Genomic DNA, 27,438 nt, shown 5'->3' with positions numbered 1-27,438 from the left:
TCGTTGTGAAGCTCATCTGGAATTTTGTTACTTCATATTTGCCTATTAAATTTGGTTCTATATACATACATGTGTACATATGTTCCTACGAAGGTAACTATATACATATGAATGTATGTTAACTATAGCAACTCCCAAGGGATCAGTTTTTTTTGTTACTTGTGTACTCGCCCATTAATAAAGGTACATTTATACGTATATATATATATATATATATATATATATATATATATATATATATATATATATATATATATATANCATTTGCTATTCTCGGTTCTCATGTACATACATTGTAGATAAACCTACATACGCACATATTTACGTTTGCACAGAGAATTTGTGTGTGACATATAAATGTAGGATACCGAGTGGGTTTTCTGCTATAACTTTACTTTTATTTGACATTCACAAATACACAGATTCCTTACATGTCTATGCTACGTAGAACGGTTGGCAGGCAGGCAGGCACTCACGCGGCGACGGTCGACAACGTAACGATTTTATGTTCTTTGGCTACAGTTAGGTCAGCCATCATTGGCGTGCGTTCGTTAAATTCGGTCAGTAGGGTTGCCTATATTTAAGGACTAACGTCAGTGTTGCCGTCTACTCGGACCCAATCCCACATTCGGCCCTCCTGACCGATCATTCGGCTCGAATGATGACACGCTTGGTGGCTCGACGGCGTATTCTCTGAAGGAATTCGAAGTAAAAGCCGCGCCGCGATCCGAGATGATGCGTTTTGGATTCCCAAACGTCGCCGCCTGCCACTTCAACTGGTTTATGCCGTGGTTTTTGATGCGTAGAGCCACACAAACTTTGAGAAGGCGTCCACTACAACGAAGATGTCACTATATCGCTTCGACGTCATTTCCATTGGCCCCAGATGGTCGATGTGGTAGGTCCCTAGTGGCCTATCTTCTTTGCTTATTGGCGCCAGATAACCCTCCATCCTCCCTGACTTGCTCTCCGCAACGTCGAGTGCAGCTCTTCACTATTTTCGCCGCTTTCGTAGACAACTGTGGGATGTAGAAAGTCTTCTCGACTGCTTTTTGCGTCCTTTTCGTTGAGAAATGACCCTGGTTATGAGCGACTTTGATAATTTCTTCCTCCATCGACTCAGGCACGACAATCAGTTCCTTAATGGGATCTTTATGCAGGTTCTGTTTCGATAGTTGCTACCGCGTTGTTGCTGGTTTCTTCTGATGTCTTCATTTTCGGCTTAAATTCCACTAGATCCTCGTGAACGATTAATGTTACCTGTTTCAGGATGTCGTTACCGATCACTGCTGCATACTTCATGTCGCGTTCCCTGGTCACATGAAACGTGATTTCCAACTCCATATCGTCGATGATAAACGCTCTAGTGAAACTACCTAATGTTGTTAGCCCGCCTTTCCCTACTCCTACCAGACGACGTCGATCGCCGACCAATTCAATATCACTATCAAGCATGAGCAAGGTGTCATACCGCAGTAAGCACAGGTCACATCGACTAGAGCGGAGAATGTTATATGGTTCCGCTTAACGTCTACGAAGATGCATCTGCCCGATTCTCCTATCCTGCCGCGTATATCGTCTCCTAGAGTATTGGCATTGTGGCTCTCCTTTTGATAGCGGCTGGAGCGCTTCTACAGTCAGCAGCTCGGTGCCCTGGTTGCCCGCACCTGAAACATTTAAACGATCCGCGACAGTCCTTGGCCAGATGAGAAGTGCTTCCACACTTAAAGCACCTTCTTGCCTCCTTAACGCGTGCATTGGGGTTGACAGAAATTCTGCTTCTGACGGTCAGCTGATTTGGATTCGAGGTAGTCGCTTGCTGGCGGTTAGACCGCACCTTTTCATATATGCTTCTTGAGTTCCGCTACGGTTTTGGCTTGATACAAGTTAATCTTATTTTGTTTCGAGTCGGGGATGCCATCGATAAAGTACTCAATGAGACTCATATCGTCCAGCTTCACTGGTTTCCCGATCTCCATCAAGGAGTAGAGGTATTTTTTAAGGTCCTCGTTGTTGTGCTTACAGCGGTTCCGTAACATGCGATGCACCTCTAACGACGATACCTTAGCTCCAAATTCCGATATCAGTGCTTGCCTCAAGGAGTCCCAGTCGGTGACATGGCGCTGACTGCGTATAAAAATTTTGGCGGCCCCTTTCAGCAGCTGTTTAGCATATATAAATTTTTGGAGCCCGTTCCAATTAACTGCGGTACCGTTTTGCTGGAAATCTTCCAGCCATTCCTCAACCTGCGGCTGACCCGACCCACTGAAAGACGTCAACGAGTCTTCTATATCGCGCAATGTGAAGCAGGTACGCTCATGAAAGCTATTTGGCATTGCCCTTGATGGGGACGAACCAGCGTTATCATAAACGGAAGCTGCATCGACATCACCACTAGTGTCATCATCTTCGCTATCGGCATTCAGGCCGAAGTGCTCAAGTAGTCGGTCCTGTAGCGTGACCTTACGTCCCGTAGTAGCCAACCCTAACTCCAACAACCTTTGCTTTAGCCCTACTACATTCAATGCTAGAATTTCGCTTCGCTCCATTGTCGACCCTTACCACTTACAAAGTGCTTCAGAACAGGTGCAAAATAAAATATTTTACAAAACTAGTTAGGTTTTCCGATAAAATATTCTGTGCCGCCGATATGCCTGTACCGTATGATAATTCTAAGTATTGGGTTTACAAATTTTATATATATATTTATTGTTATTAAATTCTTTTTTTTTTTTCTCAAAATGCACACTAAACAGATTAGGAATATACTGCACCGTCGACAGTCTAAAAGTTTACATATGCTCTTTGTTTAAAATTTTCGCAATTTTGCGTTGTGCTTGTAATCCCAAAATATGAAAAAGAATTGTTTTACACTAACATACAAAGTACAGTTGATTAATTGATTTAGTGATCAATACAATGAATACACATGAAATTATAAAAGCGTCTACAAACTAAACAATTTCAAATTAATTTTACTTAGCTTCGCTCCACTGTGCTGCTAGCCTGTACGAAATGCGTTGATTTGTTCGACCTCTGTTCATCTTCCAACCTCCAACTGCAACCTCCACTTCAGCCGTTCGAGAAAACACCAACTTCCTGCTTTTCTAGCCACTACTTGGCTACAACATCGACCGCAACACCCAATGCAGGTTCGATGCAACAACTTTCGACTGCTCCTGTTGCAGCTCTGGATACAACTTCGACTATTTCGTACTCTTCAATGCAACTACTTCTGCATAGTACTTCACTTCAGTCGAACTCTTCTGGTTTCATGCAACTTCGAATATTTCGCCGCTTTGATTGCGCAGCTGCAGCGCTGTTCAGCTCTGTTGTCGCCTCTGCCAACGAAGTATCGGCTTGCGTTAATGCGCCTGTGCTTGCTTATATACTTATGTATATATATGCGGGACTTAGCTACCGTTACCGCTGCCTTGCCTCTGCCACGGATACCGTTATTGCAAATTTTCTGCGAAGTAGATTTATTTTCCGCAAAATTATGCTATTTTGTGACTTTCAAAAACTATTTGCACAATTTTGCCACTTTTAACCTCCGCAAAGTTTATTCCTTCGCTAGTCTTTATTTGCGAACTTTTCCACTATGTACGTATGTACATGTGTATGTATTACACTTTTTGAACAATTTAAAAGTTTTTGCACGTGCGCTTGCTGGCGCTGTTCAGTCCCTCTTCTTACACCACTTTTGTAGGATACCGAGTGGGTTTTCTGCTATAACTTTACTTTTATTTGACTTTCACAAATACACAGATTCCTTACATGTGTATGCTACGTAGAACGGTTGGCAGGCAGGCAGGCACTCACGCGGCGACGGTCGACAACGTAACGATTTTATGTTCTTTGGCTACAGTTAGGTCAGCCATCATTGGCGTGCGTTCGTTAAATTCGGTCAGTAGGGTTGCCTATATTTAAGGACTACCGTCAGTGTTGCCGTCTACTCGGACCCAATCCCACATAAATATCTCCGGGTCAATGACCACATAAATACATGTACCTATGTACATACAGTGACGGGCAAAACTGTAACATGGTGTAACACTTTTTACTTCAGCCATCGCTATCTTTCCAAGTTCTAACGACTTTCATACTTTTGTTGTATATTCTTGTTGGTACATCCCTACTCCCTCTCTCATAATGATTTGAAGTCAATGCAACAACAATAAAAAAACCAGCAGACAAAAATGTAAATTAAGGCAGATGTTACAGTTTTGCACTCATATATTTTTAAGAACTTTTTAACAATTTTCACGAAAAAAAAAACACAATGTTCAATACTATTTTACTTGTTTCAGTTCCTGGATGCGATTTGGCTTACCTTATTTTTATCTTTGTAAAAATTCTGGAGGTATATCCTTAGTTTGCTTTCACAGCTCATGTACTCGATTTTACGGACTTTGATACTTATTAAGCTGTGCTTTTAGTTGATTTCGCAAATTCTCGATGAGATTCATGTCCGCGGATTGTGGAGGTCATTTCAAATTAGCAAATTTTTGCTTTTGTATCCAGGCTTTGCGAACATATGCAGTGTGTTTTGAGTGATTTTTCAGCAGAAACTCTAATTTTTTCGACTACATCTTGCAAATTTTGTTGAAATATGAACAGATACTGTTCCTTACGCATTATGCGTACTAACGGACCAACAAAATTTTTTAAATACAACCCCAAACAATTAAGATCCTACCACTGTGATTCACAGTTTGCCTTACATGATGCGCATGGGTTAATTTGGGTTTTTGATCCAATACCATGCCCGGCGATCTGATTGAAAGCGATTAATTTAGTCTTGTCAGACCAAATAACCTTCAATTGAAACTTAAAAATATGTTTTTTATTGCACTCTGAACGGCCTAACATATCCCAATAGGCAACGGTTCGGGTTTCGTGCGATGCAGCGAAACGCTGCCACACTCGCACATGTATTATGATCAAATTTGTTTTTTTCTTCTTTATAATGCCTTTGCGCTCAATTTGGCAATTCTTCGCCTCGCTGTCTATTGATTTGCATTAAAGTTTAATACCTTAAGCGCATCTGTAATAGTGGCTGCATCGCTACTTGCTGCTAAGTTCACAAGATATCGTATCGTAATATTTTTTGACAGACTTCCTTTGTCCTTGGGAACACTTTAGGCTATATTTTTTCTCAGTATTAACATTTTCAAGTAGCAAATTCCAAAATTGTTTGCCACTTTTCGTGCGGTCCCGCCTTGCCGCAGTAAATCTATTAAATGCAAAACTGGGAGTGAGTGTAAAACTGTAACATCTGCCTTAATTTACATTTTTGTCTGCTGGTTTTTTTATTGTTGTTGCATTGTCTTCAAATCTTTATGAGAGAGGGAGTAGGGATGTACCAACAAGAATATAAAACAAAAGTATGAAAGTCGTTAGAACTTGGAAAGATAGCGATGGCTGAAGTAAAAAGTGTTACACCATGTTACAGTTTTGCCCGTCACTGTATATACATTGTTGAGGTAGGTTAGGGTATTTAGCTTAAACTAGACCCAAAGAAAAATTTTAGTAATAAAATAAACCTAATTTGAAGAATTTGAAGTCCAATAATTTAAGAATTTCTAGTATTAAGATTATCCTATATGTATTATATCATTTTTTATTATGAGTTGAATTTAAATAATAAATGGTTATCATGATGATTGTTTAGAGTAAACTTAATGGTCTAATTTCGAAGGAAGTGTAGGTGGTCCGATGGGGCTTTTGTTAACTTTGAATACCTTTAAAGCCATGGTAGGGTGGGTAAAGAGCAGCGCGCAAACGTACGAACGTGCTGCACAGCTTGGGGTATTCCAGGCATAGGGGGATGGTAGTAATTAGACTTGGTCGTAGTTTTCCTTAGTGTGCAAGACTAAATATCTTGTTAGGTCCCTATTGAACCCCTCCCCAGACTGAAGCTCCGGCATGTAAGCCAGTGCACACGCCACAGCTGCAGGCAGGCAGTGCAAGCACATCTGGAAGCAACGACTTAAGGGTCACATAACACAATATTACTGTTGTATTCCCCTAATTTGCAGTATCCATCTTTGCAATCTTGGGTTAATGTCCTTTCCTCTATATTTCGTTCGTACCCACTTGAGTGGTTGATGGTCCATGAGTAAATCGAATTTACTACTATAAAGACCCTATGTTAAGTAGTTGACTGCCCATACTATGGCAAGAAGTTCCTTTTCCGTAGTTGAATACTTCTCGTGGTCATTCAAAGTTCTACTTGCATAGCATATCGGATGACCTGCTTGCAGTAATACAGCTCCCATAGCGTAATCGCTTGCATCTGTTACGATTTCGTATTTCTTTTGAAAGTCCGCATACTTCAGTATCGGGTTGACTGCTTAGACTGGCGGGCGGCGGAGGTATTTGCAAACGGCTGGTGGATCGGCAGATGTCTGGTGGAGCGGCAGGTGTCTGGTGGAACGACTTGCTCGTTGGCGGTTGTCTCGTTGGCGCTGGGGAGTCGATCGTGGGCGTGCACTCGACGGATGGCAGAGTCGCTGACGATTGGTCAGTAGGCTATTTATGGCCCCTTAATGAACGGAGAGGCGTCTTGAATAGTTAAAATATAACGCTCCGCACTATAGCAACCGCAGTCACTCGAGCGATACACGGAACCTTTTGGTTTTGACAATAAGGACTCGAAATTGTGCAAGTTCTCGATTTATGCATATACATAAATTTTATTGGACGCTTCAATACGTATAACACTTTAAATTCATGCGTAGAAAGGTTTTGTGTGATTTAATAGCAAACCGGATAAAATTAGGCACCGCCGGTATTTATGTATTTGCACACCTACACATGCAGCGCGGCGTCTGTAAGCTACTGTCAAAAGTGCTGAATTTCTGCTGACACCGGCGTTGCCATACAATGGTGATTCATTTGTGGTATTAAATTTACAATTTCAATTTCAAATTACAATTTCAATTTCAAATTACAATTTCAATTTCAAATTACAATTTCAATTTCAAATTACAATTTCAATTTCAAATAGATGTTTCGAACAAGTTAAACGTTTTGCAAGTAGGTGCGGCGGGGCTCGCCTGGACACTTAAGAATTTACGGTAATACCCAGTTGCGCATAGAAATGACTTTATGTGTTTTGCTGTTTGCAGCAGCTTAATTTTTTGAATTGCTCCACTTTAGTGGGGTTCGGCTTGACTCCTTCCGTAGTTAAAATGTGCCCCAAATATTATGTGGTCGTGGCGAAGAAGTTGCATNTTTTAGTTAAAATGTGCCCCAAATATTATGTGGTCGTGGCGAAGAAGTTGCATTTGCGATTTGCATTCGTAGGTTATGCTGTCTTAATCTTTCGAAAATGTTCACAATGTTGTCTACATGTTCTTGTTTTGTAGTGCTGAATATAAGAATATCGTCCAAGTAAACGACGCATATTCTACTAATACAGCGTAATCATGTATCTCGATCCGAACGTTCGTTTCGTCTGCCAGACGTTTCGTTCCTGTGTTGGTAGTATGTAAGTCGAAATCGTCTGGCAGCACGAAAACATCTGATCGTTACGTAGTTTTCGTCTAGTTTGGAATTTTTTAAGGCGAATAGAAGACGAAAGTGAGACGACAATCGTTGAAAATAGACGAAAGGTTATTAGTGATCGTTAAGATGGAGGGTTCTGCCAGGAAAAGTAAGAAAATAAAAAATATAACTTGGTTTAAGGAAATATATAAATATTTATGCTTGTAGCGCTGAAAAAACTACAACCACTCAATTTGAAGTACTGGTAAAAGAAATGGAGGGAAATCCTGACCTGGCCAGAGGTGTTGCAGTGTTTGGATCTGATCGAGGAAGGGTAGAATAGCGGTGGGAGGAAATTATGACGAAAATTGATTCTCATGGTCCACCTACAAGAACGGCCGTCGAATGGAAGAAAGTAAGCATATGTGCATAAATTGTATGTGGTAGATAAATGCTTGCAGACTATTTCCATTTTACTGGCATTGAATTTCATTTTATTTTATTTTTTTTCAAGATATGGGCTGACTTGAAAGCCAAACAAAAAAAAAGATTGCCGAAAATACACGAAGCCTTACCGCTACCGGTGGTGGCACATTCCATTGCATAAATTTTTAAGGCAGTGTCACTCGATTGGTACATTTGTACAGATTTGTAAATTTTTATATTGGGCTATTGGTAAAAAAAAATGGGACAATTTTTTTTTGTAGTCAAAAGATTGGTACAATACAGCGATGTTCTATTGAATGAAATTTCAATAAATTAATTTTCGTGATTGGGATAGTGAAAAATATTTTGGGTGTTCAAACAATTGGGATACGATTTACACCAAATTTTGGCAAATACCCAATCGTGTGACACTGCCTTTAAACTACTGATGTTGGTAAAGAACGAACTATAAAAAACTAACCGAAATTAAATAACAACAAAAATAATATTTTAAAACTTGTCAAAATTTGGTGTGGCTATAATTTTTTCGACTACTGTACATAAGTTGGCTATGATTACTCGGCCGTGCTATCACAGTAGCACAATGCCACTCATATTTGACTTACAAACAAAATACGGGCAGGAATTTCAAGATTTCAACCCTGTTCTTATGAAATTTTATTTTTATTTTTATCAGTATTTTTCTTTTAATCCAAATATGTTGAAATAACAGTAAAACTAAAAAAAAATTTGCCAGAATTTGGTATCCCCGCGAAACTAATACGGCTGTGTAAAATGACGTGGAGCAATACCATCAGCTCTGCCAGAATTGGGAAGGACCTCTCCGAGCCGTTTGATACCAATCGAGGTTCCAGACAAAGTGGCTCCCTTTCGTGTTATTTATTTTATGTAATGTTGGAGAAGATAATAAGAGTTGCAGAACTGAACCGCTCTGGCACAATACTTTACAAGAGCGTACAATTGCAGGCGTATACCGACGACATCGATTTTATCGGTAAAAACGAGGGCTGCGTCTGTTCTGCCTTCTCGGGGTTGGATAGAGAAGTAAAACGAATGGTCTGGTGGTGAACGAGGACAAAACGAATTATCTCCTGTCATCACACAAACAGCCCGAGCATACGCGTCTTGGCACACACGTAACTGTTGGCAGTTACAAATTTAAGAAAGTAGACGACTTCGCTTATTTGGGAACCAGCATTAACACAATAATAATGTCAGCCTTGAAATGTAACGGAGAATCGCTCTTGGCAACAAGTGCTACTTTGGACTGAGTAGGCAATTGAGAAGTAAAGTCCTCTCTCGTCGTACAAAGATCACACTCTATAAGTCACTCATCATACCTGTGCAGGTGTATGGCGCGGAGGTATGGACAATGAAAACATCTGATGAAGTGGCTCTTGGAGTTTTCAAGAGAAAGATTCTGCGAAAGATTTACGGACCTTTACGCGTTTGCGATGGCGAATACCACAGACGATTTAACGATGAGCTGTATGAGCTTTACAACGATATAGACATAGTGCAGCGAATTAAAATTCAGCGGCTCCGCTGCCTTGACCATGTCGTTCGAATGGACAGAAACGCTCCTGCTCTGAAAGTATTCAACGCGGGCCGCGGTGCTGGTAACAGAGGAAGAGGAAGGCCTCCTCTGCGTTGGAAAGACCAGGTGGAGAAGGACTTGGCTTCACTTGGCATTTCCAATTTGCGTCAGTTGGCACAGAAGAGAAAGGACTGGCGTGCTGTTTTGGACTCGGCCAAAATCGCTTAGGCGGTTTCAGTGCCAATAAAGAAGAAGAAGAACATCCCTTCAAATTTTTCACGTAAAACATGTCTTCTCCGACCACTGTGCACCGTTTGAAATTTTGACTTCATGATCTTTGTAAGATAGGGGGCCACAGTTTCATAAAATGTAATAAACATTAAATAATCGAAAGCTAAAGTGTCTCTTCCNCAATTTTTCACGTAAAACATGTCTTCTCCGACCACTGTGCACCGTTTGAAATTTTGACTTCATGATCTTTGTAAGATAGGGGGCCACAGTCTCATAAAATGTAATAAACATTAAATAATCGAAAGCTAAAGTGTCTCTTCCCTATTTATATTTTCGCCACTCTACCTGCAGTCTTTGTTTTTCATATCCACGATTTTTTTGAGGGCATTAGTATTACTTTTTATAATTTCATTAATTATATTATTATATTATATATGAGGATGCTGGCTATATTTATAGCTCCCTTATATTCTATGTCCTTTGTGATAACGAAAAATTATTTCTGGGCCAGAGTAAAGAGAGTCTTAATAAATGACTGAAAATCGGAACTGAATCGGTACCAGTATGGAAAATCGCGAATATGGAAGTCCCGACTTTTAAAAAATATACATCGGGACAAGTTTTTCAAAATCGGTACTGCCCTGCCAAAATCGGTGACCGTAGNCCTATTTATATTTTCGCCACTCTACCTGCAGTCTTTGTTTTTCATATCCACGATTTTTTTGAGGGCATTAGTATTACTTTTTATAATTTCATTAATTATATTATTATATTATATATGAGGATGCTGGCTATATTTATAGCTCCCTTATATTCTATGTCCTTTGCGATAACGAAAAATTATTTCTGGGCCAGAGTAAAGAGAGTCTTAATAAATGACTGAAAATCGGAACTGAATCGGTACCAGTATGGAAAATCGCGAATATGGAAGTCCCGACTTTTAAAAAATATACATCGGGACAAGTTTTTCAAAATCGGTACTGCCCTGCCAAAATCGGTGACCGTAGTAATAATAACTAATGTTAATAGATTGGCGTTTACACATATCGTCGTTTAAAGTGCAAAACCGCGTATCAACAAAAAGCAAAACCGCGTATGTTAAGTTGCGTAAATTATTTTCTGGAGAGTAAAAACACTCATATTTCAAAATGATCCTCTCTTTTATAAAGCAATATCTTTTCAGGCTAGTATATTTCAGGAGCCTGTGTGAGCAAATCCAATTTTTGCAAAAAATGTCAGTTACGCAATTGTGCAGAACGACGATACGCGCGCATTCGTATATTTTTATTTTTTCAAACAATATTGTATATTTTTCGAGCTCAAGGCCACATGAAAATCAAAACACAATTTTTGATTTTGCATTCGTTTTTATTTGCCGATATATCGACTTCAGTCTGAAGTCATCATCAAGAAAATTTGACAATATTTGATTGACTTTATTTTTTCAAGGTATTTGCAACGTCCAAAAAGGAAACATGTACATATACAGTGACTAAAAGAAGTGACCACGTGTTATTCTGTTTATATTCACAATATTTTTCAAGATGTTTTGGTTTGTTTGTTCAGATCTAGACGGAATAGTTAACCACCTGCATAACTGCATAAATTATGTGCGAAAATGGCGGAAGCAACTATACACGCCGGAAGAAATTCATTCCTATAATATATACAAACATATTTATATTTATGCTTATATTATAGAAAACAGTGCTCTTCATTGCGCTAAAATTGTATGTATATGATATAAAACTCCATACCCAAGGATCTTCTAAAAATTCAGATTAAAAACTTTGTAGTTTTGAAACTTTGGTGGAAATTTGTTAAATTTTCCTAAATTTTTTATAAAGTTTGAAACTTTTACTTTTATGATTTTTATTAAAGCCTCATAAAATTAAAATACGGGAGAGTGAGGCCAATGCGTTTGTTTGTTATAATATTGGTACGAAGTTGATAAGGTTTTATAATTTTTCGTTTTAAATTTTTTAATTTTCATCTTGTTCTTATTAGACTCATGCTCAAATTTCCAGAAAGGAGACGAGTGGCTTATGGTAACTAAAATATGAAATAAATACTTTAGTTTAGATGGGATGAATATATCTTTGAAATACAGTATCAATCATTACAAAGCTAATAAAACAAAAACGAAATCTCCTGAATTTAACCTCGATACTTCGCTTGAATTCTATGAACAAATATGTATGTATTGTTTTTGCTGTCTCGTTTTTCGTTTCATCGAGTTTCAAATTACTCCCGCCGCTAAAGAAGTTTTCATTTCAAAATTAAGTTGAAAAACATGCCGAATGCTTACAAAAAATCAACACGTGGTCACTTGTTTGAGTCACTGTATATGCACAAGTTTCCTTTTTGTGCGTTACAACATTTGAATACTTCTTAATTATGAATATTTTGTGCAAACAGGGTAAATTTTAAATAGAAAATTTTAATGTAAGCGGCATGCCGGTATCAAACAAAAAGTAAACAAAACGGAGTTGGCGCTTATATTAAAATTTCTTTCACCTTAACTTCGTAACGGAACTTTCCGTAGCTACAACATTTTCACAGATGATGAGTATGACTATAAACTATCGATATCTGTCAAAAAGTGAAAATAGGTAATATTGTCGCTTACATCTTTTTCGCGGTTATTAAAATTGTAAATAAATATCTTTAGTTCTTTTTAACTTTATTTTCCTCAATATGTAAAGAAAGCATGTTTTAGTAATGCTCTTTTGTGATCAGCTATATATATAATACGCGAAGGGATTTTTTTATCCAGGTCATCAGATCTGCACGGTTCGTTCGATTTTAAAAAATTAGGTGTCAAATTAAAGAGCTTGGGCTGTAGATGTGCAGTAAGGTTTTACTTTTTTCGAAAAGAGTTGCCACCTGTTAATTAATTAAACTCAATAATTAATAATCAATGCCCTCAGATCCGCACCATTCGTTCGATTTTCAAAAGTGTGGTGTGAAATTAAAAGGCTTTCGGTGTGGATGTTCATAAGGTTTTACTTTTTCGAAAAGAGTTGCCACCTGTTAAGAAAATAAGTTCAAATTATTCAAGAAGTTAAATCAATTGTTACAATATGGGTATCAATCGAAATGGGTTTGAAAAGGCTTAATATCTCAACTTGTGTAGGAGGGTTGCCACATGTTTAAAAATTTAAAATCTAAAAAATTTAGTTAAAGGCATTTGTTAAGTGAATAAGGTATCACTATATGGGTGTCAGACAAAAGAGGTTTAAGAAGGTAGTAGTTTGGAAATGTTTTGAAGAGGGTTGTCATCTATTCGAGAAGTCGAATTAAATTATTTCATACCCACATTATATGAAATATTAAAAATGGATGTCAAATGAAATAGATTTAAGAAATAATTAGTTTGACAATAGAATATTTTTTATGTGTTTGAGGGTTGCCCCACTTTAAAAGGTTAAATTAAAATTATTTAACAAATTAATTTAATGAATTACTAAACGATGGTTGTCAATGGAAATGAGTTTAAAATCCTTTATATCACAACTATATTTAGGAGGGTTGCCACGTGTTTAATTAAATTTCAACTTAATTTATCAGTTACGTTAAGTATTTATATATTAACGAAAGACGAAAAATATTTAAGGAAATTTTAGTTCGAAAATAATTTATAAGAGAGTTGCCGCCTCTTTTGAAAGTTGCATTTAGTTTAATTATACATAAGTTACATGAAATTTTAAAATATAGGTATCAAACGAACGAGTGTTAAGAAATCTTAAAATTGAACATTAAGCATTGTTTAGGCCTGTAGCCTAAACCAAACAATACAAGACGGACCCCCCTAATGCTTATTTATATACGCACACATGTATGCAAATGTATGTATTAGGAAATAATCAGAAATCTGATAGACGTTTCCCGCCAAATTTACCATCGTTAAGTTTCCCCTTCTAATAGTTACTGTATGGAGTTTGAGTTTAATTTACTGAGATCATCGGGGCACTTCTTTTCTGAAGATCATCGACGAGCGACGCCAGCCATCACATCCCACCAGAATGGTTTAAGGTAATATTCCAATATACTGTAAAGGCATACCTAGTGAATTTATCAACTGTATAATAAACCATTTATATTTTTACGAAACACTAATTTGTTTCATTTTAATTTTTTTGATTTATTTCATTGCGCATTGGTGCAAATACTGCGAGCGCTAAGCTATCAAGCACACATTATCTTGCAACTTTGCACATGGTCCATTTTCGCCGGGAGCAAAAATAACCGACGAAATATTCTAAATACAGTCACCTCCACCGGAGAACTTTTTCCATAACAGAACACTGACAGCACAACCGGAGAACCAACACACAGCCACACGCCTAAAATATATCACCTTGCCACAATAGCAGGAGCTCACCAACACACTTGCTGCCACTATCAATCATACAACAGAGCACCTTACCACACGGTTCATCAGACCCGGAGCTAACAAGGTATGTACGTGGTTGACATTTCCATTGCACATACACATACGTATATATAACACACACGTGAAAATACCACGTTAGATAAAAACCCACGAATGATTTTATGGACAACGTCTAATTATGTAATTAATCCTGTGTATATTTGTTCGGTGTCGTGATTCAATATACAGTGAACAGTGTACATACGAACGTACATATGTGTTAAACAGCTAAGTGCACGCACGCACCTTTGATTTGCACTCTTGGTTGCACTGTTTGGCTCCATACCTTCTTTCACAAATATTAATCACCTTTATCACAGGAATACCGGGTACACAAAATCACCTCTAACGCGTTGCAATTATTTTCGGATTCATTTATTTCTTATATTAAAGTTGAACACTGGTGATTTGGGTGGCGAGTTTGAATTGCCTGTAAATATAGAAGCTGCAAATACATACATATACATACATAGTAAAACAAATAAATAATTTGATACGTGTACAATTGCACTTAAATTCTTGTGTTGCCTCTTAGGATTGTGGTGGTATTTTTTTGCTCTGCTTGGTAATTTCGAAAAGTTTTTAAAGGTCATTTCGTATTGGCTTTTCTTTATTTCATTAAATAATATATGGATACCTATATTCGGCTGGCAGACGCAGTAACTGAGTTCAAATCAGATTACAATAGCGTTCCCCTGACAGACCATACCAAATATACTCTTGCTATTCAACAAGGGGAACTAAAAGCTATGTGGCGTAAGGTAAAGTTAGCTTACGATGAGTATTTAAATTCACATAAGTCAGAAGCTAAAGCAGTATCTGCCACGAAAGCTAAATATAAAAGCTGTTACGCTGGCAGATCTTCACGAACATTTAGTTAAGAGTGAAAGAGATGTGGAGGATCAGTCCGATCGGGAACACAATATCCACCTAACCCCTTGCGATAAAGAAGTGTTCACGGGCGACTATCTTTCTTGGCCAACATTCCGAGATATGTTCACGGCCATCTACATCTTGAATAAGCGCCTTACCCCGTCTGAAAAATTATTCCACCTCAACCAAAAAACCCAGGGCGTGGCCAAAGAAATCGTTCAAAAATGCTCACTCACTAATGAAGGCTCCTTCATAGCGCGGAAAAACTTGAGCGATAGATATGAAAATAAGCGCATTTTGGTGAACACTCAGTTAAAGATTCTGTTTAATCTACAGGCGATAGAGAATGAGTGCTGCAGTTTCATTAAAAAATTGCACCGAGATATAAATAATTGCATCGCGTCCTTAAAATATCATCAAATTGTCATCTCAAACTGGGATGCAATTATCACATACCTCTGCTCGACTAAATTACCTGAGAGCACTTTAGCATTTTGGGAGCAAACAATAGAGGATAAAACGGATATGGCATGATATGGACAAATTTCTCTCTAACAGGTTCCAAACACTTGAAACCGTGTCAGATATAAAAGGTGCTATCCATTCCAGAATTTTTAAGCAACATAATGTTAAACATCCTTATGAAACTTCGCAGAAAAAATTTAAATCCTTCAAAGTATGTATGACGAAGGTTGTATGCAAATTGTGTGAATGTAATGAGCAGAAATTAAAAAATTGCCAGAAGTTCCACAAGCTTTCGTCATCCCATAGGATAGTGTTCGTGAAGAACAACAGTTGCGTTACCTGACTATCTTCAAGACATACCGTGTCGAGGTGCACTAGCTCTTACAATTTTAGCATTTGCCATAGGCAGACAGGCGCACCGTTCTCAGCCGTTCAAACGAACCAATTAGACCCCATGGATAACTTTGCGTCCACTTCTGCGAGAGCAAGAGCAATGTTAAATCTTGTTTCGCTAATACGAATAAAGAGATTTTATTAGGAACCGCGCGTGTGAACATATTTTTTAATAATGCTACTTTTTCGACACGCGCGCTTATAGATTCCGGTACAGAGTGCTCTTTTATGGCTGAAAGGCTTAAGCGTAGGATTAATCTGCCCACAAAAAGGATACAAGCCCAAGTATCAGGTATCAATAACATGGTCTCAGCTAAAGTTAAAGTGACTTGTTGCGGTCACCTATTTACCCCTTAGTCAATATAAATACCAATGTTCTAGTTTTACCACAAGTCACCGGAAATTTACCAACTTGCGANTTCAGCTAAAGTTAAAGTGACTTGTTGCGGTCACCTATTTACCCCTTAGTCAATATAAATACCAATGTTCTAGTTTTAACACAAGTCACCGGAAATTTACCAACTTGCGAAGTCAACGCTAAAACTAATCAAACGTTACCGGACCTACTATTAGCGGACAAGAACTTCTTCAAAAATGAACAAGTTGATCTTGCCCTGGGCGGCGACATTTATGCCCAGATAATATTGAGTGGCACCGAAAAGAGGGTAATGGGGAACTTACTCGCTCAAGAAACCGTCTTCATCTCGATCATAACTGGCCGGACAGAGCCGATATCCCCACGCACTAAGAGATTATCTCTCTTTAATACGGTCTCTGTAAATAACCGAATTATGTCCTCAGAATGCGACCCTAAAATCAAAACTCTCAAGGGAGGGAAACAGTTTTGTATAAAAACTCCAAAACCACGGCCAATCTTAGTGTCCAATTCTTTGAGCTGGGCAGGGGCTGAAGCTACCCTTCATAATAAGTCCCCAAATCGAAGAGGCGCACATGGTGGTACGAACCTACTTTCCGAATCTAGACGCAAAAACACCACCAAATATCACGTCCTACTTGAACTAGAGAAAACGAAGGTGTTGGCGCAGCAGAATCTTAACAAGTGCACCCCATACCCAACACCAATGTACAGGGCAACAACACTTCGATCATAAAGCAAACAGGTTACAAGACCCTGCTACAAAAATATCCTCTTCCAGTTCTGTAGAACCGAATAAAAATAAAATAAAAATCCCCAACCAACAATTCAGAATTCATTCCAATCAGGTTATGTGTACCTGGAGTGAATTTTCAAATAATGCTCAATAAAGATTTGCGTATTTATGTGATGGTTCTTAACCCGAGTTTACCCTGGACGATCTGGTAATATCGAACCGACCATCGTAAGATCTATGTAAATCGTACCGAAACAAAAACAGCACTGCTGCATCAAGCGAGATTGGTGAAGTCATAGGATCATAATAGTCAATTTAAGCTGTGTATATCTGGACATACATAATTGCGTGTGTATGTCCGTCCTACTGCAACTTGTTTGACAGTTTTATCTTCAATGCTAAATTTAATAGGAATGTGTTGAGCGCGTAGGGCTTTTCATTAATATTCATTTCTTAATTCCACATCTTCTTTACGAAAGCCAACCAGCTCCCATCTACACATATATGCTTGTGATTCAAAATTTCCCAAATCCACAATCTAGTGCTTATTCTAATACACATAAAACTATTGAATAGCTCAGATCCATTTCAAAACGCGTCAGAAGTCAATGTGATTAGCATCACCCATAAGACTGCGGTGTTTACTGCCACAAGTTAGATCAAATGATTGACGACCATAACGATTTCCCAACATTTTCTTTTAATTTCAACGTACTGCTGCATTCAACTTAAAGTTGCCTGTAAAATCGCCTCATTTAAATTCCCTGTAATAACTATAAAACTCTGGCCATTTGCGTTAAAATTGAATAAGGGGATATTCAAAGAGCCTAAACCATTAAACATATGTAGTTTAATTTGAATAAGGTGCACATACCTGTATGTTTTCACGTAGCCAGTGAAATGAAATGCATCTCATCTTAGTTGTGAAGAATATGTTGGCAGTTGATGTGCGCGGCATTTCGCCTTGAAATTGATTTCCATCACACTGCCAAAATCACGACTATTTCGATCTCGAATGCCGGCTCGCGTCTTACTTTATCGCAGATCTAGTTTTGTTCGAAAAAAGAACGCGTTTCTTGATAACTCGGTATAAATTTGAGATTATCAATACATATGTACATTAGAGTGGTTCATAAAAACACTCTTTTTGGAAATTCATAAACGCTACATCAGAATATTGTTATTTGTGATAAAAAAGAAACACGTATTTTTTATTTTGAAAAAAAATTTTCTTAGAAGTCGCGCTGGTCGGTTTTTTATGAAAACGCTGATGTTCTGAATTATTTATTTTCTTGACATGTTAAAATGCAGCTAAAACTGTGGTTTTTACATATAATTACTCTGGTATTATTGGGGAACTTTCCCTTAATTACACACCTGTCTTGGACAATTAGAATGGGTCTAGTTCCCGAAAATATGCTCTCGAAAAGACACTAGTAAAATTAAAACGTTGATACTGAACGATTTACGCATTGTCATGAGTTGGAACTTGTTACCAGGGGGTTTCTGGAGTTGCTAATTAGGAATCTGAAGTCAGTTTTTCGAAATTCAAAATGGCGGATCCAAAATGGCGGTCCATTTTTTTTAAATGATTGGATTTGTTCGAAACCCGGCACTCGAGAGTTTTTGGGGTCGCCGATTACGAATCTGAAGTCAATTTTTTTAAATTCAAAATGGCGGATCCAATATGGCGATCAAATTAAAAAAAAAATGCGTGTGTAACACCGTACACATGATAGAAGTGAAACTTCTTAAAAAAGGTGTGAGTACCAGGTACCTACACACGAAATTGGATGTGTAAACATATGTTTACGGTTCGGCGATTGAGTTACATACATTGGTTTGGTTAGAAATCAAACAATAATTTCATTTCATCTTATTAATTTGACATACATATAATTTATTTATTCATTTTCCGGTAACACCACCTTATATGAATTCGCGCTTCTAGCATCCATAGGACCGGGTTGTAATGGAAGTAATTGTATGTTTAACAAATAAATGAAAATGTTTATAATGCAATCAATAGATCCTAACGAATTCGCCATTACCAAGGCACTAAGTAACGTACGCACTTTTGTTTGCAAAATGCATTTATTTAAGTTGAAGAAGACAAATTTCTTTGTTCGGCATTTATTCTTACTCGCTTTCTATCTTCCAAGGCGAATATATTTCTTTTATCTCTATATTTTATTATCATATATTCTTATCACGAATTCATATATTCCTGTGGTAGCAAGAGTATAAAAACATAAAATTAACTTTTTAATTAAAAGCATAAGTATCACATGTATGCGTAGTCCAATTCACGAAATCATTTCATCGGTCTGAGTAAAAACTAAGTGCATAAACTCTATTTCGCGTTAATTGTAATCATGAATGGTGTTCATTCATTCAGTTTCTACTCAAACGCATGAAATGATTTCATGAATTGGCCTACGCATAATGGTAGTAAATGACAGAATGAATTACAACAAACACATCCTTTTGACATAATGCAAGCCGAAAACGTTGGTTCAAATCATCCGCAATCAAGTTGGACGTTTTGCCCACAAACATTGCAATTTTGCGAGCAGTCTCATTGTAAAATCTCATTTTCACAATTTCATAGTTTCGGCTTACATTTATAACATTCAACGAAAGCACGTTCCTATTTCGGCTGAGTTATCCATTTTCGGTTATTTAGTATACAAAATAAACGCAAATTAAATGAGTTTGTACAACATGGCCATTAATGTAGCGATAAGTGGTACAACTTGCCAGAAAATCTTTCATACAACCAAGACATAAATTCATGCAACAGGCCCACAAACGGTGCAATCTAGAGCAAAACAACACCAAGTTGAACCAACGGTCGCGACGTTTATGGCTTTCTTTAAGAAACATCGGGCGAAAATTTCAACTGCTCCTGTAACACTACCTTATATAAGTTGGCCTTGCTATCATCCTCACATATCGTCGGTGATACTGCAAAACGTTCTATGCCAAATATTACTCTTGGAACTTAGATGGTCTGTTACAAGCGCCGGAACGCATATGCAAATCAGTACACTTTCATAACTAACGACAAAACTATCTCCCTTTGGCTGATGAAGATGATCGATTAACAGAAGCGATCAGATACAGGTGACAGAGTTCTTAAGCACCCAAGGTCATAATTGACCTAGAACGTTTTGCAGTATCACCGCAAGAATGATAGAATACAAGATTGCGCCGATCAAGAGAGGATTTTTGAGAATAACTTTTGTGTGACGTCACACTGGTGCAATTGCGAGAGAGAAATGCCAAAACGTGAGCAAGAATGGAAGAAGAAGAAAAAATGTCGCAAGGAAAATGTAAACAAGTTGCACCAGTGTGACGTCATGCAAACAACGATTCTGTCAAATTCGTTAAGAGAGGAATAGCGGTCCGAGATCGGCGCAACCTTTGTATTCTCTCAATCGTGGTATCACCGACGATATGTTCATCAGAGTATACCAACGAAGGACGAGTTAATACAAGGAGATAGCGAGAGCACAAAACTACTCTAGAAAATTACACGCACAATGACAAACATGAACAAATGTACAACAAACACATAATTTTTGACAATCAGTACAGTTCGCATTTATATCAACGAGCAGCTTATTAGATTTGTTTTCGTTTGTACTACATATGTGCATATATACATGTACACAAACATATGTACATACACAAACATATGTACATACACAAACATATGTACATACACAAACGTATGTACATACACAAACATATGTACATACACAAACATATGTACATATATACAAATATATATACAACCATTCAAACATATGTACATACATGAAAACATTGCTGTCCATAAGTACATACATATGCCCATCAGTACATCAACGAAGCCCGTTTGCTTCATCATAAATATATCCATACAAACATACATATGTACATATGTACGAATGGATGTAGTTACGCGAAGCACGCTTGCATCATTTATACATATAATGCTTGATAGTGGCAGAGCTGAAATGCGCAATGAGTTCGTTCATACATACATATATATGTATACATGGATACATGCATACGTGCATTCAAACATACATACATATATATGTAGATACTCGTACCCGTCTTGCGTCGCTTTATTTCTTTTTTCCCCTTCCCTATACTACCTATATCTTCCTTCTCACTCATATAACGTTTTCAGTTTTAAAAATTTCACTCTCCATTTTTGCGATACCGCCGCCTAAGAAGTTTCACTTCAAAAAGTGTTCAAATGGAAACGTTGATACTGAACGTTTTAAACATTTCCAAGGGTTAAAACACGTTTCCAGTGGGTTTCTGGGGTTGCTGATTACGAACCTGATGTCAGATTTTCAAAATTCGATATGGGGGATCCAAAATGGCGACCAACTTAAAAAAAATGATTGGATTTGTTTGAAACTCTTAACCGCCATTTTGAATTTTGAAAATCTGACATCAGATTCGTAATAAGTAACCCCAGAAACCCACTGGAATCGTGTTTTAACCCTTAACAATGTTTAAAACGTTCAGTATCAACTTTTTTTTAATTTGATCGCCATTTTGGATCCGCCATTTTGAATTTTAAAAAATTGACTTCAGATTCGTAGTCGGCGTCCACAAAAACTCTCGAGCGCCGGGTTTCGATAAAATCCAATCATTTTTAAAAAAAATTGACCGCCGTTTTGGATCCGCCATTTTGAATTTCGAAAAACTGACTTCAGATCCCTAATTAGCAACCCAGAAACCCCCTGGTAACAAGTTCCAACCCATGACAATGCGTAAGTCGTTCAGTATTAACGTTTTAATTTTACTAGTCTCTTTTCGAGAGCATATTTTCGGGCACTAGGCCCATTCTAACTGCCCAAGACAGGTATGTAATTAAGGGAATGTTCCCCAATAATACCAGAGTAGTTATACGTAAAAACTAAATTTTTAGCTGCATTTTAACATGTCAAGAAAATAAAAAAAAATTGAGAACATCAGCGTTTTTATAAAAAAACTCTAAGGAAACTTTTTTTTCAAAATAAAAAAACAGGTTTCTCTTTTTTTATCACAACTAACAATCATTTGAGGTAGCGTTTATGAATTTCTAAAAAAAAATTATTTGAACCACTCTAATGTACATACTTACGGTTCAGAACAGGCAGAATCGTACTTGATCATTGCATTCTTTTCAACTGAATTCGTTTGCTTTGCTTTCATGCCTTCATCTGAGCGTTGCCCCTTATTTATTTAGTTTCATTTCAGCTGCCAAATTAGCTTTCTCCGTACACATATTGCTATCTAGCATATGTATCTCGACAATTATTCTCTAAGGGTTGTTGTTTTTTTTTGTTGTGTGTCGAGAAATCTCAATTTCTTGGTAACCACGCTGCACGTAAAGCAAATTGCGAGCAACTCCTGTTACCCTACCGGGAATCATAAATTAGGCTTCATACCGTCCCAATCCACTTGGTCTCTGTGCGTTTCGAATAAATGGACAGCCGGATGGTTATTGCAGACGCTTGCCCCAGCAAATATGATCTTTGTGATGAACACATTGGCCACGGGCCTGCGTCCATTTTCACCAAATACCCTTCACTTATGGCAGTGGCGACACCCTGATCACTAGCATGCTTGTGATACTCCATCTTGCGCATTTCTTCATCAAAAAGTAAATAAAACTATAGAAAGAGGACAACGGGGCATTATTTCTGGTCTGAAAAACTGCAATAAGCAATGTACCGCGTCTAATCGTATGCAGGTAATCTTTTACAGGTTGGCCAGGATTATACCTATACGCTGGGGTTGCAGCCTAAAAAATTGGAACACTAAAGAAATTTCCTTGTCGGCTAACAGTCCGGCGCCTCCGTATATCAACGGTGCAGTTATTAAGGGTCCTACAATACTGGCAATGTCAAGATTACGTGCTGACGTTAAAATTGTTGTATGGTCTCCCATTTAGGAGGAACCATAGTTGAGGTATCAATAACAGCTGCACCTCCTTCATCCACATCGAAACCGCATTCCGCAGTGCACCGCCAGCCGCCGCTACGAGCTCAGTAAACCTTTGAAGCTAAGATCACACCGACCGAGGTGGTGCAAATATATGTGCCTAATAACATTCTGGTAGGCATGTTCACCATAACGTGAAAACACTAGGCCGCAATCATCGGCCATTTATCGACTAGCTTAAAATCCCCACTTTTCAAAAAAATATAAAAATATAGAATGTGTCACGAATTGCCAAATTACCCAGTAATACTACTGCATAAACACTGCATTTGAAGTATTAATAAGCAAGCATTATATATACAACATGCACTCCTCATCGTGCATTTTAGCCGGAACATATTTGGGTTCATGCGCGATATGCCATGGAAATATGTACATACATATGCGCTGGTAAGGATGTATGTACTTGCGGTCCTCCCAATATTCCTAACGAATAAATCCCTCCGACTNCCATCGTGCATTTTAGCCGGAACATATTTGGGTTCATGCGCGATATGCCATGGAAATATGTACATACATATGCGCTGGTAAGGATTTATGTACTTGCGGTCCTCCCAATATTCCTAACGAATAAATCCCTCCGACTGGTTAGCATTTTTGGCAATGTTCACCATTTCTAGAAGGGGTGGCCGTCTAGGTATTGCACTTATCTTAATGAGTATTTGCTAAAACCTGGAAGAGAAGAGTTACGGAAAATTCAATATAAATTATTAATTAAAATGCTACAATAAATCCGTTCTGNTGGTTAGCATTTTTGGCAATGTTCACCATTTCTAGAAGGGGTGGCCGTCTAGGTATTGCACTTATCTTAATGAGTATTTGCTAAAACCTGGAAGAGAAAATTCAATATAAATTATTAATTAAAATGCTACAATAAATCCGTTCTGCCTCATGGAAAATAGTGAATGACATTTCACTTCATTCCAAATATTGCCAGAGGTGTGTACAAGATTTTACGATCTTAAAGTGAAAGTACATACCATCCATTGCGACAGCGTCACCGCCACCGTCAACATCACCGTCAACGATGCTTATGCGTCAAGTTACACACAATTCGTTTGACATTTCGCCCGAAAAATCATTAACTCGCGGATACTCTTTGCAAAATTTGCATTTTACTTTTTCACTTCCTTTATTAGGTTTTCCTCCATTATTTTTTACATTCAATATTTCCATAAATATTAAAATTTTCACAAACTGGAAAAATTTACGTTCAAACATGTAAACAAACCATTGAATAGTTGTCATTTGACGCAATCGCATAAGCAAAACCGAGAGTTGAGCTAATTTGTGCGGCACCGTCACCGTCAGCTTGTTCATGTAACTTACTTCATACAAATACACCGAATCAGCTTTTTTGACAACTGCCGGTGACGGTGACGGCGACGCAATGCACGTTATGTACTTTCACTTTTAATACTACATTGCGTGACCCTACAACGATGTGGTAATATGCAATTTCTTGCAGCACCATCTATCGCGCGTTAGCCACAAGGTTAATTTTAGAAACAAAAATTTGAATCAAAAACTTGCGAATCGCTTAAACAACCATGCATTAGTCATTTAAAATACATGAAAACAATGTTTTTGCATTATTCTATAAGTAACACTCCATAACGCAATTTAAATGTTAATCTCAAATATAATTATTTCCCAAATTTTATCAAGGTTGACCACCAAGGGAAACTTTTTAGTTATTTTTTATGGTTTTTTTTCTTTGGTGGCAGGCCAAGATAAATACAAAACTCACCATAATCACCCTGTCGTATCATTTACGATATTTGAGATATTAATTCTGTGGTCTTAAATAATAATCGCTAAGTCGGAAAACCTGAATTCGAGAGAAAACGCTTTAAAGATTTGGGTTGTAATGTCAACCTTATGGGAAAGCCAAAATATTTTCATCTATCACTTTTCAAATAGCCTAGGTAACGAGATGGGAGTTTCACTTAAACATGGAATAGTAGTTGGAGAAAACGATAGCATATATAACTCAATTCTTTCTTGAGTCGACTTAGGCGGTTATTGCTTATGACCACAGAATTATTTACTCATACCTTTGTGGACCAATATGGCAGCTACCCTGCAAACCATTTTTTCAGAGTATTCTGCACTGTAAAGAAATTTTAAAGAATTCGTTAAGATTTATTTCGACTTTTTTCCGAATTTTCTAAAATTAAATAAATTACGCACACTTCCATTCTTTTACGAAATTTCGGAAGAAAATCTGTGAAGCAACGAAAATAATGGTGCTATGTGAAGAATATCTTTCAGAATTTTTCCAGAATTTTCTTTATTTTTCGTACAGAAATTTCTTTATGAGTTCGTGTCAACCACTTCATATAATTTTCTTTGAAAATTCGTAAAAAAATCGTTACAGAAATGAGATACTCCTAACGATTTCCTTAAGATTTCGGGAACTTTGGTTTGCAGGGTATGTGAGCGTAGAAACCAAGGCGAATTCATATGGGTGGTGTTATTAGAGCAGCTGATTATCAAATTCCGTCAAATTGAAATATTTTCTTTACATTTCCACACACTCGCAGAAGATTTCGGCAGCTCATTCCTGCGATTACCTTATCAATGTACCTTGGTAGAAACCAAAATCGATAAGAAGGTATCGGTAGAGGAATATTATGCATACCACACAGTACCACTCACATTATTCAATCGTAAGCCCAAATCCACAGTAATTTGAGCTGAAAATGTTGACAAAGTGCAAACACATTTGTTTTGGGATTCATGTGCGTTTATTTGCAACTCGCCACCCAACAAACGAAAAAAAAATAAAAATAATAATGATGATATTTGAAAATAAGAATAATAAAAAAAATAAGATAAACAGTATACAATGAAAGACTGGGAGCGGAAACTAGGACTTTCCGCCCGATCACATCAAGGAATCGCAAATTCACTATTCCTGACCGCCAATTCCACAACGTGGATCGGAATTTCGGCCTTTCCGACCACGTGAAAGATACAAAGGCATAGTGGAGCGGAATCAAGGCCTTTCCGCCCACAGCCTATACAACAAAAATAATTATTATCAAAAACGGCATCAAGGTCGACTGGAGACTCGGCCTCGCCAGCTACCTATGGCCTTAAACTAGTTAAAATTTTCGGTATCTACCAATATAAGTGCAATGAAATGTTTCAACCACGTTCTTATAACCATTCTTTTCCAGTATCAAGGAAGCCGAGACGAAAATTGGAGGCTCCAAATCAGCACATAGCAATACCAATCAATTTATGAATGTAATTTGGTACATATTTCTTTTTACATTTATTTGTTAAAGGATGTAGGTGTGGTGGCTGAATGGCGCGACAGATGTTGCTTATAGCAACGGGGCCGGTATGTTTAGGCCTGTAGCCTAAACCAAACAATACAAGACGGACCCCCTAATGCTTATTTATATACGCACACATGTATGCACATGTATGTATTAGGAAATAATCAGAAATCTGATAGATGTTTCTCGCCAAATTTACCATCGTTAAGTTTCAAATAGTTACTGTATGGAGGTTGGACTTAATTTACTGAGATCATCGCCGGCACTTCTTTTCTGAAGATCATCGACGAGCGACGTCAGCCATCACATCCCGCCACAATTGTTTAAGGTAATATTCCAATATACTGTTAAGGCATACCTAGTGAATTTAGCAACTTTATAATAAACCATTTATATCTTTGCGGAACACTAATTTGTTTCATTTAAATTTCTTGGTTTATTTCATTACGCATTGGTGCAAATACTGCGAGCACTAAGGTATCAAGCACACAGTATCTTGCAACTTCGCACAAGCATTTTTTAAGGGTGTCAGAAGAGGGCTGCCACCTGTTGAAAAAATTCAATTCAAATGATTTAATAAATTAAATGGATTTGCAAAAGATGGGTATCAATCGAAATGGGCTTGAAAATAATTTATTGCTGAACTGTATTTAAGAGAGTTGCCATGTGCTTAAAACATCGAATTCAATTTAATTCATCAGTTGATTGAAATATGTATAACGATCCCAGACGATAAAAAATTGTAATTGAAAATACGGTTAAAGGGGTTGCCAGCTGTTTGAAAAGTCAAATTTGTTTTACTTTTTGTGAGGGTCATCACATCTGCGTCGTTATTTCGAATTTGCAAAATGAGTAGTCACATTAGAAAACTGGGATTCTACATAGACGTGCAATAAGGTTTTATTTTTGGAAGTTAGAACCGTTTTAGAGGTACAGAGAGATTTGTAATTCGATGCAATGAAAACCGACGCCATGCGCGACCTCTCATCACTCAGAAATGGTCTAGGTGAATCATGAGGAATATTTTTTGAGGGTTTTGAATAGGGTTTCACCTGTTAAAAAAGTCAAATTCAATTTTGGAGTTTGAACGCCATGCGGGTTCACTAGTCTTCATATATTGGGTGCGTTCAGAAATGCATCAAACCAAAGCATCAGTTTTTTTTTATTTCT

General features: G+C 37.6%; 1 protein-coding gene across 13 annotated transcripts in view; it reads left to right on the top strand.

The window, feature by feature from the left end:
- The window catches only part of Socs16D (Suppressor of Cytokine Signaling at 16D), a 202,203-nt gene that overhangs the window by 30,847 nt on the left and 143,918 nt on the right, over nt 1-27,438 (top strand). The window contains exons 1-2 of one of the 13 annotated variants that reach the window (XM_017611881.1): nt 13,634-13,741; nt 13,978-14,166. The exons of 11 other annotated variants lie outside the window; for them this stretch is intronic. The gene's annotated coding sequence lies outside the window, so the exon portion shown is untranslated. Of the gene's footprint in view, nt 1-13,633; nt 13,742-13,977; nt 14,167-26,477; nt 26,597-27,438 lie in introns of those variants that run through there. One more of the 13 variants, XM_017611880.1, reaches the window with a different exon arrangement.

This window comes from Rhagoletis zephyria, unplaced genomic scaffold, assembly GCF_001687245.7.
Source record: "Rhagoletis zephyria isolate East Lansing unplaced genomic scaffold, Rhagoletis_zephyria_1.1 Rzeph_scaffold_00473, whole genome shotgun sequence".
NCBI classification, from domain to species: Eukaryota; Metazoa; Arthropoda; class Insecta; order Diptera; family Tephritidae; genus Rhagoletis; species Rhagoletis zephyria.
The sequence above is the reverse complement of the archived record's forward strand: the minus strand, read 5'-3'. Positions and strand labels throughout refer to the sequence as shown.